The sequence below is a fragment of the Fukomys damarensis genome, unplaced genomic scaffold, assembly GCF_012274545.1.
Source record: "Fukomys damarensis isolate Sample0158 unplaced genomic scaffold, DMR_v1.0_HiC HiC_scaffold_2, whole genome shotgun sequence".
Lineage (NCBI taxonomy): Eukaryota > Metazoa > Chordata > Mammalia > Rodentia > Bathyergidae > Fukomys > Fukomys damarensis.
Genome location: NW_022900914.1, coordinates 2067476 through 2083438, shown reverse-complemented (window position 1 = coordinate 2083438; position 15963 = coordinate 2067476).

Sequence of the window (15963 nt, the reverse complement as noted above, 5' to 3'; positions counted from 1 at the left end):
CCCCATTGTCTGAGCATGGCCTTTCCTTCCTGGGTGTCTGTGTTCTAAGCTCCCTTCCTGTAAGGACACTAGACCAGTCCCACCTTCATGACCTCATTTTGACTTCATTGCCTCTTGGAGACCCTGTCTCTAAGTACGGTTGTTTCCTGAGACCCCGGGAGTTCAGGCTTCCAGGTGTGACCTTAGAGGATGGACTCAGCCCAGAGCAAGGTGTTGGAGGAACCATGGATGTGTAAGGAGGGGTTTGGTTGAGGCAGTAAGCTGGACACAGTTCATGCCTGCTTGCTTGCTTTGTGCTGAGTTACCCGGAGGTCCTGTCCTGAGGCCCAGCTGAGTGTGAGCTGCCCGCCCTGGGCCTGGGCAGCTGTCAGAGCCTGGCAGCTTTCGGGCAGCTCTGCCCTGTGTGCTGAGTGGCTGCGGAGTGCATGTCCGTTGCTGACACCTTGAAATGTTTTATAGGGCAGTTCTTGCTTGTCAGCAGCTGCATTTCTTAATCAGCGGCTCATTCATTTCTCCAGAGGCTCCTGGCACTTCGGACTTGCTCCAGTGGCTTTGGTGTGGGCACAGACGGCCACGCTCTTAGATCCAAGTGTGTTCGCACCCTGGGTGCACGCCAGGATTCCTGACTTCTTCCATTATTCTTAGCCTTGAAATGGTGGGAGCAGGCGTTTCAAAACCAGACTTGGGTTTTTGCAAACATAGTTTGGCCTTCCTGCCTACCTATTTTTATTTTCTTCATATTTGGAACAAGAAAATTCCCAGACATGGGCCTGGGAAACTGGCCTTTCTCTGGTCAGCCCAGAGCTCTGGTTTCCCACTTCTTCTGTGTCCCCTCAGCTGTCTGGAGTAGGGTTTCCCTCGCTTGCATCGGATGGTGGCCCCCACCCAGAGCAGGGCTGGCCGTGTTCTTAGAGCCGTGGGCCCCTTTCACGGAAGCAGAAGGGAGCAGAGCCATCGATGCGGCCGCCCGGGTCTGTGGACGTCGGTGTTCTGGTCTGTGGTGTAGACCAGAGCTGTGTTTCCCAGGTACCCATGCATCTTACAAAGCCCTTGCAGACTAGCAGTGTGGGGACTGCCAACCGCGTCTGGACCTTGCATCCAGAAAGTTAGTGTTGGCGAGCTTCACGCCAGCACCTGCTCTCCTTTTCTGACACGTTGTGTGTGCGATAACCTAGGCCGCCCAAGTTTAGATGTGTCTGTTCCCCTCGGCCACATATCCCAGGGCACACAGACCCAGAGCAGGGGTCCTCGCTGCCGTGTGTCTGTCCTGAATGCAAGGCCCACGCCCCTCTGCCTCTGGTCATGCCCAGCCTGTGTCATCTGAGGGTCGGGGCGCGGGGTCGTTTGTCTTTTTCCCTGGAAGGAGAGAGCTTTGGTGGCACTGGCTGTTTAAAGGACGCCGGTCAGGGGAATCCCATGACCCCCATCCATCAGTGGGAGTGCTTGGGTGTGAGTGAGAACGAGACAGCCCCAAGCGTTTGATTGGCTTTGGCTACATCTGTTGGAACCTTATTTTCTTTTTCCACCTGCTGTGCTTTTCCCAGGGACAGCTAGTGAAGCTAAGATGTTTTATCTCTTCTAGCCCTTTGCAATGGTGCTGCCCTTGCGAGTAAGTGGGCATTTATTTATTGAATGAATCCTAAGTATTAATTTTTAGGAAAAAACATTAAAACACCCACCAGTCTCTCTTCCACCAAATTCAGTGGGCCGAGCACCTTGTCTGTTTCTGTGTGAGCTGTGGAGAGCAGATCGAGCCTTGTGCCTGGAAGGCCCCAGGGTTGGTGGTCGGGATGGGACCATCTAGAACTGTTCAGATGTGGCTGGTAGGGTTGTGAGTTCCCTGGAGCCTTGGCAGACAAGGACCAGATGTAGAATCTCAGCAGGTATAACATGGGGAGTGGAAAAGCGCCTTCCGTATCCGAGGGACCCCTGTGACCCTCTCTGTGTGACCTGGGTGGGCTGGGCTTGGGTCACTCGGTAGATGTGGCTTGTCCATATCTGCCTGCGGTAAGGAGCGACTTCGTCACAGAGGCCTGCCGGCGTGGTGGGGGCGGGGCTGCCACAGGCTGGCCACAGACGGTCAGGGATGTGCACGTGACGTGAGCACCGGTCACACAAGCTCCTGAGCTTTGTCTGGAGATTTATCTTCTGCCCGAAGCAGAGCAGCTGTGGATCCCTTGCTATGGGCCAGACCTCTCCTCCCTCATTATTATTCCAAATGGGGATGAGACTCCGAGAGGCAGAGCAGCAGAAAGGCACAGCGTCAAGACCCTGTGCTCAGGGTCTTGTGTTGCTGTCAGCGACCTCTCCTCTCTGCAGCATCCCAGCCCAAGCCTCAGGTCGGCTCCCTGCCGCACAGCTATGTGTGGGTCTGGGATCCCAGCAGCAGCGCCCAGCCTGGGACCTGGGCCTCTCGTGAAGGACCACAGCTAGTGCAGGGGTCATGTGCCCTCACGAGGTGAGGCGTCAGCCTGCAGAAGGGCAGCTGGAGGGCTGGGAATGGCCATCTCTGTGGAAGACAGTGCCCACTTGAGCCGCTGGGCCGCTGGAGAAAGCAAGTTGCTCCGCTCCACTCCCAGGCCAGGATCTGTCTGCCCAGTTAGCATCTCTAGCCCGCAGAACGGCGAGTCATCTCGCCATGCTGGGTGAATGCTCACCACGGTGGAAGCTCTCACTTTCAGCCACCTCCTGCCCACTTGGTCTTATCACCACCGCTCTCTTCTCCACTCTGTGTCCCCCCTCTTTCCCCTGCTGCCCCTCTCTAAATAGGCAAGGCTCTGTGGGCGTCTCTGCAGTTTGGGTCTTTTGTCCTTTGCCGAGTACATACAGCACCAGTGAGGTGGGGTTAGGAGAAGGTAGTGACTGAGCAGAGAGCAGGGGTGAGGGCCATGGTGCCCTGGAAGGGAATCCAAGGTTTGATGGCCAAGAGCCTGGATCAATAGGATCCGCCCCTCCCCCAAGTCTTCTGCAGGACCCTCTCCCTGCAGCTCAGAAGAGCCAGCAGGCCTGGCTCTGGGGAGTCATCAGCTGTTCGTGGCATGACGGGGATGAGGGGGGCCTGAGCTCTGAACAATGGCCCAGCCCGTGTCCAGCAGGGCTTTGCTCTTGTTGGCCACTGCACTGGGAAGAACTGGCCGAGAGGCTTCTGGAAGAACCCAGACAACCTGTAAAGGCTCTGGTGGTACCACAGCTGAGGGCAGCCCGGGGACAGAGGCACCCAAGTTCACACCATGTGCAGTTGTGTCTGTGAGGAATGCTGCAGGGGTCAGCGATGCGACCGGGACACAGGGGTCCAGACAGAGAAGAAGTAAAATTTTTATGTAGTCTCGATTACATGTGCATGATGACTATGTCCTTCACCATAGGTGACTTGTATTAATTGCACGGCCTTTCTCATTTCTATTCTGATGAAAACTGTGTTTTTATACTGTCATGGATGAAAATTAAGTCTAGGGCAGTACTTCACAATTTATGTCTTCTCTTCCTAACACATACGTCTCTTTGCCGGGGCCCCATCTTTGCAGCACAGTGTCCTACACTCCCGGCAGCTTTTACAGGCAGAGGGGAAGCCCTGCGACACGTAGCTGACAGGTGGAGAGCAGCTTTCCCTGGCAGACTTAGGGCTGACGCAAAGTTCAGACCTTGACCCTGGTCGTGTAGGGCTGGAGATTCTTGGAAACAAAGTTGGCAGGAGGAGAAAATAGAGAAAGTGACGGGAAAGGAGAGGCGGCCTGAGAACCAGGAGGACGTGCTGGTGAGAGGCTGAGGAGACCACGGTAACCGGGAGGCTACTGATGAGCACGCGTGTGAAATGTCACTCAGGGACAGGGCAAAGGACGGGGACACGCAGGACAGCAGCGACAGGAACACCGGGCAGTGTGAACTGGCGCTCAGCCCTCGGTGAAGAGGCAGGGCAGGCGTGGCAGCAGGCTCCTCCTACGGAGTTCCTGCCCGGGGCCACCCTGAGCGGCGCTTCTCCGTTCCGACCCTGCCCGCGAAGGGCGTGTCACAGTCTCCATCTCTGAGGGAGGGGACAGCAGTGCTGCTCCACGGGAAGTGGTGGATTTGATTTGGAAGTTCCTGATAATTTTATCTGCCTCTTTTCGAATGATGCAGCTTTCATGGAAGGCTTCTGACCAGCAAATGAACACAGCCTTTCGTTTTAAAAGTAGGGAACCTGAGCCCCCAAACAGGAAGGGGTGATTTCATAAAGCCACCAGGCCAGAGACTATAAGAGAAGTGAGTACCTCCTTCTCCTGACTCGTGGTCCATAGAACGCCAGGAACTCAGCCTTAAAATAAGCGTTCCAGATGCCACACCTGTTGTGTTCCCTTCTGAGGGTTATTGTCTCTGGCAGCTCTACACTGACATGAGTGGGCCCTACATGAATTTTACAGTTATTTTAGAATATATATTCTATGCATTATTCATTACATATTTCTATAGCTTGTTTTAAAGCCAAGAGAAACCTAGAAAGCGTCTACATTTTGGCTGTGACCTTGTATTTTACATTGTGCCTCATTATACACAGATGTATACACACATTATGTATAACTGAAACACATGCTTTCTGAAGTAATAGTTATTCTTACTGTGTATGATACCTTTTGATGTTTTCTACTCTTGTGTACTATATTCTATTTTTGTGAAAACTATGCTGGTTGTGAACTGGCTAAATTGATTTCATGACAAATTAATGGCTCCTGACCCACAGTTTGAGGCACTGAGATCTAAACGATATTTCAATCAGACATGGTCTAAGAAAAAAGTCATTACAGAGGAGATGTAAAGTTGCCAATTATCTTTGGTCACATTTATTAAAGTAGTAACTTTGAATTCTGTAACATCAAAAACGGAATTGCATACATGTGAAAATTAAAATGGCCCAGCTTGGCTTTGCTCCAGACTGCAGCAGATCTGGGATGCTCCTGGTAATGTGTGAAGCTGAGTGCTGCCCTCGGCGTGGATTCCTAACAGATGGGACAGAGCTCCACGTGCAGAGTGGGACAGTTCCTGCCTCTGACTTGGCAGCCTGCATGGTCCACAGCTCTGGGAAGTGGTGAAGGTGTGTGCCCGGGCACTCATGCTGCATGCTGGTCTAAAATTAAGGGCTGTGCTTCATGTGCTCTTACGAGCAAGGCTGAGGTATTGAACCCTCCAGAAGCTGTGGTGGTTTGCTTGATAGGGGCAGCTGCCTTAGCTTTGTGCTTTCCCCACTTTAGCTCCCCCTCTTTACCCCTCTTTCTCTACCAGGGACACAAGATGCTGGCTCCCGTTGACTCCTAGCTCTGCCTTCTCTTGATTGACTCTTTCATTGGCACATTGATGCCCTAGTTGACTGCAGACAAGTTTTCTTTTCTTCTTTAGAAGCCACACACCCTGCACCCATGCACCCATGCACCCATGGATAACCAATCTACCCGGCAGTGCCGTGTTTAGGAAGATCTCCCTTGAGGATTACTATTGAAGCAAAGGCCCGATTCATGAGAAAAGGCAGCAAGAAGAAACCTGGCAAAATGACATCACAAGAAGGATGGCAAGCACAAAGCCCTGAGCCAGAAACACCTGGCATGTTTGAATAATGAAAGAGACAAATGGGCTAAAGTCAAGTGACCGTGAGTGGAATGTGCATGAAGAGGTGGAGAAGTGGGTTATTATCAATGCACTAAACAGCTAGCGTGGATCACGTTGACCAATCGGAAGACAGAGGGCCAGGTAAGGGCCATGTCATGAGAAGCCTGTGGGACCTTTGGAATGACTTTTGGTCCTGTGATGAACCGGCAGAAAGCTTTGAAGTAGGGAGCAACACAGTAACATTTATTATATCCAAGGTCCTTCAGATACATGTACTGCACAGCTACTAAAGTGACTGAAATTAAAAACACTAAAACTATAATATGTTAGCGAGAGTGTGGAACAACAGGAGCTCCCGTTCATCATTGGTGGGAGTACAAAATGACACAGCCACTTGGGAAAGCAATTTGGCAGGTCTTATAAAACCAAACATACTCTTAGCATATGATCAAGTGACTGGTGTTTACCCAAATGGGTTGAAAACTCATGTCACACAAAAATCTGCACACATATATTTATAGTCACTCTGTTCGGCCAAGATATCCTTCAGCGAATGGATGGATAAATAAACCAGGCTGCATCCAGAACATGAAACGTTATTTGGTGTTAAAAAAAGAGCTTTCAGGGCATGAAAAGACACGGAGGAGACAAGACACATGTTATTAAGTGGAATGAACCAATCTGAAAGGTTATATGCTATAGAATCCCCACTCTATAGCATTCTGGAAAAGGCAAAACACAGAGACAGCAGATGGTCAGGGGCTGGAGGAAGGAGGGACAAACAGGCAGAGCAGAGATTTTCAGTGCAGTGGAACCACACTGTGTATTACAAAGGTGGATACTTGTCACTGCGTGTTTTTCCAAACAGCATACCCCACTGAGCATGAATCCTGAGCGACGATGGACTTCAGATGGCCGCAAAGGGCCAAGTAGGTTCACCAGCAGCGACAAGCGGACCATCGCGGCAGGATGATGCTGGTGGAAGAGGCTGTTCTTGTGCACAGCAGGAAGCATACGTGGATTCTCTGTACTTCCTGCTCAGAATTTCTGTGAGCCGAAACCTGCTTTAGGAAATAAAATCTATGAACAGTTTTTAAAAAGACCACTCTAGCTATTGTGTAAAAAGTAAATCATGTGAGGTAAAGTAAGGCCAGGAGGCCAGTTAGAAGGAACGCACAGGAAGCCAGTTAAGAGGGGTTAGTGGCCGCCGAGAGATAGGGTATGACGTTATCAACTTTGAGATATGTTTGGAGGTAAAGGTGCGGATCTTGCTGATGAAATACCTGTGGGGAGTGGGGACAGAGCAGCTGAGGGAGGTTTTACTTATCACTGGCTTTGACCACTGCATAAATGCTCTGGAGTAAGATGAAGAATTCGAGAGACTGGATTTGAGGGAGAGGAAGGGAGGAGAGAGAGGGACAATGAACACGATGTGAAGGGCACGATTCTGTAAGAACCTGCAGAAGGGCGCGTTCAACGTGCTGCTGCTGAGAGCCTGCGCGCTGGCGGGAAGGGGGCCTCCTCTGTGTCCCGCCAAGCACTCGCTTGTGGCCGCCTTAGTGAGAGATGCTCCGGACAAGGAGTAAAGCTGTGGTCTGGGCAGGTGCGCTGCAGAGACAACAGAGACTGAGGGAGAATGGCAGGAGTAAGGAATGTGAGAGGAAGCGACAGCTTTCCCCATATCCTACGGCCAGAGTTAGGGGGACGTTTCCTGAGAGTGAGGAGGTTCTGTTGTGTAAGGGGAGCAGAGAAGACCTGAATAAGCTGCCTTAGAGGTGGGAGTGCACTGACTGGCCAGACAGCATCACCCCAAGACAGCTGTGCCTGCAAGGCTCAAGCAGTCTTTGGGTACACGGGTGTGGACCCAGAGCAGGCGGAGAGCCGGGCTGGTCCAGTTCGGGTCTTTCCAAGGTGCTGTGGTAAAAAGAGGAAAGGGGCCAGAAGAGGTAAAAACACACCGGACAGGGGTGTGGTGCTGATCGAGGGGCCCGGGATGTGTCAGGAAGGGGGCGAGGGCCATGTGTGTGTGAATGATGGTGTCAAGAAAGGGAAAGGACGAGGCATTAGCAGCTCAGTGACATCAGCGATGCTGCGGTGGGTGCTGTGGATGAGGGGAAGAGGTGGTCCGAGCACTTGACATTTTAGGAGGAAGAGTAATTAATTAAAAACAACTGTGTGAAAAAGTCAAGTATAACAATAGGAGACGGGGACTAAGGAGGGGTGAAGGGAAGATCAGGGTCTGAGGACAGGATGGCGGAGAGGCACGTGCGGGCATTACAGCTGCCAGGGCAGCGGCAGTCGTGGCCAGGAAGATGGGACCGGGTGCACCGTCATGGTGAGCGGAGCACGCCTGGGGACGGCTGAAGATGCGATGAGGCCCGCAGCGGGAGCAGGGTCTGACCACGGCACTCAGCGCAGCAAGCGTCTCGAAGAAGGAAGGAGCTGTGGGAAGAGGGAGGAACTCGCCCCCTTCCAGGTCCACTAGGTCTGCACACCCGTGTGGAAGGCAGCACCCAGCCTGCAGCCGAGACATTCCTGGGAAGCCCATGTCTTCAGGCACAGTCAGCACAGCCCAGGTGCCGGCTGAGCCGGGTCTGGCAGGAGGGGACCTGGTGGTCACTTAGACTACAAGACAGGAAAGGGCTCTCTGTGCAGAAAGCACTCCGGGTACAGATTGCTCAGAAGCAAGAAAGAAAACGTACGTCAGAGCGAGAAAGCATAAAGAGGCTTTACGCATGGGAAGAGAGAGAGGAGTGGCTGAGTTAAGACACAGTCTGGGGGGCCTTGGAAAAGATCCGAGACTTGAGGAGCTGTCAGAGTGTTTAAAAAACATTGGTCTTGAACTCACAGCACTCCTCCTGCCTCAGCCTCTCATCGAGTGTTTTAAACAGGGAAATGGCATTGTGTTCGGAAGCGTGGGGCATCCACAGGATGGGGTGGTTGGCACCACACTGGAGGCCAGAGACCGGCTGAAGACCACCGCAGGGCCCATCGTTCCGAGTGGGAAGAGTTCCACTCCCCACGGCTGGGTCAGTTCCAAGGCTGGATAGTCCCACCCGCAGGCAGTAAAAAGATGGTTTCCTGCTGAGAAGGGAGCTAGCTCATTTTCAGGACGGCCGAGAGTCCACTTTGAAAGGAAGAGAAAAGAGGGCGGATAATAGTGGGCTTTTCCTCTCATCCTCCTCCTGAGCTCCTGGTGACGCTGGAAGACACTGCAGAGCCATGGCGGAGAGGCCGGGGACAGGCACGTGAGAGGGGGGCCACTGCCCCTGGAGCACTGCCGCCCGCTGCCCTGCCCCGTCATGGTTTGTGGCCGTGGTAACTGTCCTGTGTCCTTTCCTCCTGACTAGCACAGCCCCACATCCGCAGCCACGCCTTTCCACAGTGAAGTGATCCGTCGCATGGCGTTCAAATGGCAAAGGGAGGCGCTGGAGTCCTTCCTCTTCAGAGCCAGTCCAAACGCCTTTCCTAGACATTTAAAAATGCCGGATCTCGCATTTATAGCCAAGTGTTCCCGCAGATGTTCTTTCTAGCTCACCTCCCACCACCCGGGTCAGGGCCGCCTCTGTGCCCTCTGGTGAGCTCAGCCTGGAAAACCCTCACCCGGAGGCTGCTTTTGTGCCCTGCGGTGGTGGGAACTGGGGGCCCCCGAGAGAGCCTACCTGGGACAGTGGACAGGATACTGAGGGCCCTGGAGCAGGGCTGTGGGCTCAGACTTTAAAATGCCTATTGCGACTGAGGAAGCCTCGCAGTGTGAGGGAAGTGGCTGCCCGGCTGGCACCTCCTTTTTGGCAGCCCTTGCCAGAAGCCCTGTGTAGCCTTGGGGAAGGGCTGGGTGTGGGTTGGGAAAGTGGCCTGTGGGTCCTGGGGCCCAAGGCCATTGTGGAGATAATGTGGCCTCAGAGACAGGAGCTGCATTGATCTGTGCACAGCCCTCCCTCAGGCCAAGGGCTCCAGCATCTCTCCGGCCTCTGTCTGTAACAGCTGCCACCTAGGAGCCTAAGAGTGACTTTGGCGTGTGGCCTCCAACCTCTTGGTTCAGGAGTCTGGAGATGAACATTGAGTTTTTGTGCCCAGTTCTGTGGACTCCAGGCTAGACTTGAGCTCGGCCTGAGGCTGCTCCGCAAGTCGCAGGGATCCTGGCTGTCCCTCAGGTAACGCCCGCTGCTGGAGGCGGGTCCTGGGCCACGGGCTGGCTGACTTTGGAGCTGCTCTCCAGAGGTCAGGATGCCATTTTGGTGCATGCTTGCTTCCCTGCGCCTTCCTCACCCGCTTCCGTGCCTGCAGTGCAGTCCCCCCGTCTCACAGATTTCCTGAACTGCGGCCCCTCCCCTCCCCAGTGTGTGTCCACATGAGCTACACCCACGGCACTGTGCCTGCGATGTGCTCCGCCCTTCCGCGGCCACTGTCCCTCACTCTCCACACCGCAGGACACTGGGCAATGACAGGCAATGAGCATTTTCCAGCTCCCATGCGTGTGTGCCTCCCCTCTGCAGGGGCTGGGTCAGGCGGGGCTGGCCTTCTGAACTGTCAGGAGTCTGATGACGTGTTTGAAAAGAAAACTTTTTAAAAAGAGAAAGGGGGTGAGAAAGACATGATTTGGAAACTATTTCCAGGACTTGAAAACAAGTGTATGATATTCGATCTGCTCCTGACCTGTGTGCTGAGCTCATGTTGCTAAATAGCACTTGCTTGATGGAGAAAATATTTGGCAAGAACTACAAGCTTCATTCAGAGGGTAAGTGGGGGGCACTGCTCAAGAAAGTGTGAGCTGGGGTGGCCAGCAGAGATAAAAGGGGCTGCACAGGGAAGATTTTGGCGGAAATCAGAAACCAGTGCCCTGAGAATATCTGTCAGAGAGCCCTAGTCACTCACAGGAAGGAATCACCAGCCTTTCCAAGCTGGTTTAGGAGCTTTCCCCACATTCATCTGTAGGTGGCGTCTTCCTGCTGACTGCTCCAGGGGTCAGACAACCTTATGAGAGCTGTGGAGTACAGAAGTCCTCTGTTCCTTCAAGCTCTGCTGGGGCTAGAACTCGGGGCCTTACGCATGCTAAGTGTTCCACTACCACAGCTCTACCCCCAGCCCCCAAGTGCAGCTTGTATGTAAAGTTCAGCTCCAAGCCTCCTACCAGGAGAGTTCCTAGATGTCTTCACTCTCATTGTGACTCCTCTGAGCTCTGTTGGCACCAGCTGCTTGAATCTTGTAACTTAACGATTCTCCCGGAAGTATGCATCGGGCATCATCCCGTACCCAGCCTGTGCTAGGGAAAGAGGAGCTTCTTGTTCCTCCATGGGACACAGAGCAAACAAGCAGCATGCACTGCAGTTCTGAATGCTGTGAGGGGGTGGAGGAGTGAAGGGGTCTGTCTTTGTGTTCTATCTGTGCAGTAACTCTCCAGGGCGGAAACAGTCACAGGAAAGACAAGTGTCACTCTTTGTGAAGAAGAAAAGTGTGGAGGGCGAGAACCTGGGCTGTGCACATCAGGAAAAGGTGCCATTTCCCTCCCAAGGCATGTGACGATGCTCAGGTTCACAGTCCCAGTGGAGTCTGGGAGCTTCTGGAGCAGATACACAGCCCTGGTCCTTCCCAAGGCCACCACAGTTACAGAATGGTGCTTCATTAACAGTAACAGACAGTATAGCCAGGATGCCAGAAGGTGATCCAGTGCTGTGCTGGTCCGGAGCGAGGTAGCAGCACTCCCTGCATCTTCCAGTAGGTCTTACCCCTGGGACCTGAACCCGAAAGGAACTTCGCACTTCTGGGAGCAATGACCAGATGAAAAGGTTCTGAGATCATTCCCCAAAGAAAGCCTTGGGAGATGATATTTGTGGCTGAGAAGGGGTAAGGAGTGCCAGGCTGTTCTCCCTGAACGGAAGTCTTTCTTCCATGTGGGGAAAAGCTTGTAGTGAACAGGAATGAGGCCATTCTGATGTCAAACACAGTAGACGTCAGCAGGGTCACTGGTCATGGTTGGGTCTTCTACAGTTCATACACTCTCTGGTGATTGTTCCTTACCACCTGACTGCTGGGTACCAATGACTTAGAGAGAGAGAGAGAGAGAGAGAGAGAGAGAGAAAGAGAACGAGTGTAAATGTTTGCTAATTCTTAGAATTCTTAAAATCTTAGAATCATGAACTTTGGGGCTGGGAGTAACCTTAGGAGTGCATGAATTCCACACTTTTATTCTAGATAGACTGGTGAATTGAGAGCCCAGGAGGAGAAGGAATTGCCCAAGGTCATACAATAAGCTAAGGGCAGAGGTGGGTCCCTGGATGGAGCCTCGGGACAGGGCTCACTGACTTTGCCTAATTACCCAAATCCACCCGATCTGAAATCAGTTTCTGGCCAGAGCCCCAACAGCATTCCGGAACAGAGTCATAAATCCCTGCGCCCTGCAGCCACTCTGCTCTGACATTTGTTGTGTTTTACTGCCAAATGCTGCTGCTCCAAGATGCCATCTCCGGAGGGAGAAATTCTTGAAAGAGACACCCCTTTTCCTCTTTCCCAAATTAGGAGTTAATTGGTACAAAGATGTTCAGGGAAGGGGTGCTTTGCCTGGCCTCTGCAGTCTGCAGGCTTCTCCCGAAGGTGCCTAATTGTGCCGCATCTCTGTTTGGAGAAGGGAGACTCTGCGTCTGGCCAGGCACCCTCGGGAACGGATCTGTTAACTCCTGTCACCTTCTTTAGAGATAGCATCATCTTGTAACTCTGAGCAATAAAACGAGTAACTGTGGGCCTTTTGAAGAGAGGCCCGTGTGCCCAGCCAGTTTGTTTATCCTGGGAGACCAGGAGGCAGCCCGGGGTGGCTGGCCCCATCCCCGGTCACGCCTCCACCCCTCGACCTCCTGTGGCTGGCAGGAACTCTGCCTGCTTCTCCATTTTTGTTTTTACTCAAAGAGCTCCACATTTCAGAGGCGATACTTTCATCCCATGTCTAGCTGTTGGGCCCGGGAGCTCTTTACTCCTGGAAGTTTGAAGAAAGCTGGTTCTGACTGTTGGAACGCAAACTTCCCAGGAAAGCGGGGGCCTCCATTCCATCCTTGCCCCTTCCCCAGCTGTTGGCCAGCAGCTCTGTGTGTTGGTGGGGCTGGGCGGTCATGAGTCCGGGGGCTCCTGCTGGGCTCAGGAACAGCATTTGTATTACTCAGAATTTAAATGAAGGTCTCAAAAGGCACAACTAATGAAGATTTACTAAAGCTGCCATTGTCTGATAATTCAATACCAGCTCATTATTAGAACCACATTTATTGAGGTTTAATCACTATGAAGCAGACCGCTCTGGCATAGCTGTCAAACCGCACACAATGTGTTCTTAATAATTAATCAGCGCAGTATCTTGTCATTCTAGCATTCATCTTAGGCTTGGGTGTGTTTTTAAAGAGACACTGTCAGTACATTTTTAGAACTTAGTTGTCTTTTGTTTTTAAAAACTCCTCTGATCCTTTAAGTGAGGGGAAAGGAAACAAAACAGAACAGAACAAAACAAAACAAAACAGATTCCACCCCCAAATTCCACCCCTGCCTCCTCATGGAGCACAAGTCCTGGAATGTGATCGAAACTTCCTGGATCCCGCTTTAAGCTGCTGACATTTTCCTTTTCCAAAAGAACAAAACCCAAAAGCTCTATGCATTCAGGATTTGCCTTCGTTTGTTGAAGTCTGCAGGCACTGAGGAGAGCAGACTTGGCATGGGCCTGAGGGTGCACTGGTCCTGGGGCTGCGGGCCAGGACTCCTTTCCATACCTCGGCAAGCTGCTCTCTAGAGGGTTGGCTTCACAGAGAAAGCTCAGGTTTGGAAGAGGCCTGCACAGCGAGCTGGACTTGGACTGTTTTCTGGTGTGGGCTGGGGAACGTCGAGGAAGAGCTGGGCATCTCCTCCCCTGGGACTCAACGGCTGCCCTGGCTCCTCTGCAGAGGGGCTGAGAGAGTCTCATGGAGTCACTCACAGGAAGTCCTCTCTCACTGTTATCGGCTTCTCTAAAACCACAGCAGGAAGTCATCTGTACCCTTGGTAGCATGACGGCTACTGGGTTCATGCAGAGCACTTAGGTCTACACGGAGTTGGCTTGCGTTGAAATCTTGGCTTCAGTGGCAGGCAGCTGTTTGGTCTCAAGGAATCCATTTGTCCTTTGTAAAGATTAGGTTCCCCACTTACAAGATTGGGTGACATTCGTACCTGCTCATAGGCTCTGTGGGAGTTGATGACATAACTCATGAGAGACAGCACTGGGCGAACATGTGTCCTGAAGCAGGGGCCTTGTCCTCCTCTCCCAGGATGAACAGCAGGGGCTCAAGTCTCTGAACAACCTTGCCAGGGTCACAGTGGCCCAGAGAGCAGCAGAACCCCTTGTGTTATGTCACCCTGCCACCCTCTGCTCACTCTCTGCTTGTATTCAGGGGTGTTTTTTGTCTCCCACGGGACTTTTGACAACATGTGGAGATGTTTTAGTTCTTGTGACTGGGGAAGGGCAGGGGTTTGTGGGCATCTAGTGGGTGGAGGCCAGAGATGCGGCTGAACATTCTACAAAGCCAGAACAGCCTTCACAGCAGCGAACAGTCAACCCCCACTGGTGCCAAAGCCGAGAAGGCCTCCTCTTTGCAGGAGGTGCTGTGTACAGGGGCAGGACCTACTCCAGTGGTGCTGATCAGGAGGGCTCACAGAAGGGTGAGCGATTCACAGCTACGGGGACCCTGGTGCAGTAGTGGAAAAGGACAAAAAGTGTCCTTCTTTGCTAATTTGGGGGTGGTCTGTTGCTTTGTGGGGTCCCATCAGAAGCAGCTCTCTGTGCCAGCTCTTCACTCTGTGCTGGAGTTGAGTTTCTGGCCAGAGGTCAGGACCCATGTATGCTGCTCTCCAGTTTCTCCATGGGACCGCCGGCAGCCAGAAGCCAGGTCCCTGGCTCTCCACCATGCCTAAACAGGTTTCCTGGAGCTCCCACTCCCTCACCCTCAGTGTTTGCCCGGATGCTGGTCTGGACTCTGACCTTGATGAATGGCTGCATGTCTGCTGAGTGTCCCAAGAGAATGCCATGCCCAACACTCTCCGAATGCGTCTGTAGTGTGGTGGCAGCCACGCCCTCCGTGCTGGAGAGCTCTCTCCTCCTACTGTGTCCACTGTCTTCTGTCCTGGCCAGGTGAGCTGGGGAAGCTGCTCCCAGTGGTGAAGGTTCTGTTCAGGACATGATTCGAGGTTTAAAGCAGGACAGCCAGACCTGCTGCCTTTCTCAGACGGACAATGCAGAGCCAAGGTCGCCTCTGCTGGAGGGAGTGCCCGGTGAGTTCCTAGATGGAAAAGCACTGGTTTAAGATCTTTGCACTGGTACGGAGGTCAGCTGAAGGCAGAGAGAATCTCTGCTGGGGTCAGGGCGGAGGGCTGGTGTGATCCAGACACTTAAGCAGAGAAGACATCCTGGAACACTCTGGGGGGATCCTTTGGCCCATGAGCTCGGGTTGTACTCGCTGCCAGGATTGCTCCCCCTTGTCCTACGTGGTTTGATGGCTGCACCCCAGTCCTCCGTCTACCCCAGAACCACCTTTCTGTGGGCAGAGGACAGCCCCTATTTGGTGAGATTCTTCAGGACCACATTCTTCGCCCACCTGTGAGCCTCATGAGACCTACAGGAGGCAGGTGGTTGACAGCTACTCTTCAGGGAGGCAGGGAGGCCGGGAGAGGTCAAGTGCTTCACCCAGGGCTTCACCTGTAGTGAGGAACTGAGCCAAGACTCAGACACAAGCAAGGGCTTGGAGGAGCCCGGGCTGCCCAAGCAGGGCAGATCCAGCTGGTGCTCTTCTGGCCTGGGCAGCACAGGGCAGAGACTTCTCAGGACTTTGTACATCTGATCTCGTGCCTTTCTGCAGGACAGGGAGCCTTCCAGCTCATGGGATGTGTCCCCTTCAACCTTTCCATGATGTGGACTCCTGAGACAGTCCTCAGCTTTCTTCCAGCGCTGGTGCAGGAGGGCAGACCTGGCTGCTGAGATGTGCACCCCTAGGCTTGAGGGAGGGTTAGGGGGTGGCTGGAGCACTTGGAGCTGGACCTGTGGGATGCTGATTATGGGAGGCTGAGCCAGAGTAGGATGGTCAGTCGGGAAGGGCCAAGGCTAGAGGTCAAGGGTAGGTTTCATGGGACCACGGTGTTCTGGGAGCTGCGAATGCTTAATTGGATCTGGTCCTCCAGGTTATTTAGAGAGGAGGAGGCAATTTCCACACTCCACAGATTGCTGGCCTGATTCAGAATTCTTAAAATGTATGTGATAGTAAATGGGCTTCTTTTTAAATTAAACCTGGGTCCTCAATGTGAAGGGTGGACCCAGCTCTGGCACAGGTCTGGAGGCTGTTTAGTACCTGACTCACTGTGGTCTTAGCCTGAATCATGACTGCCCCGCCC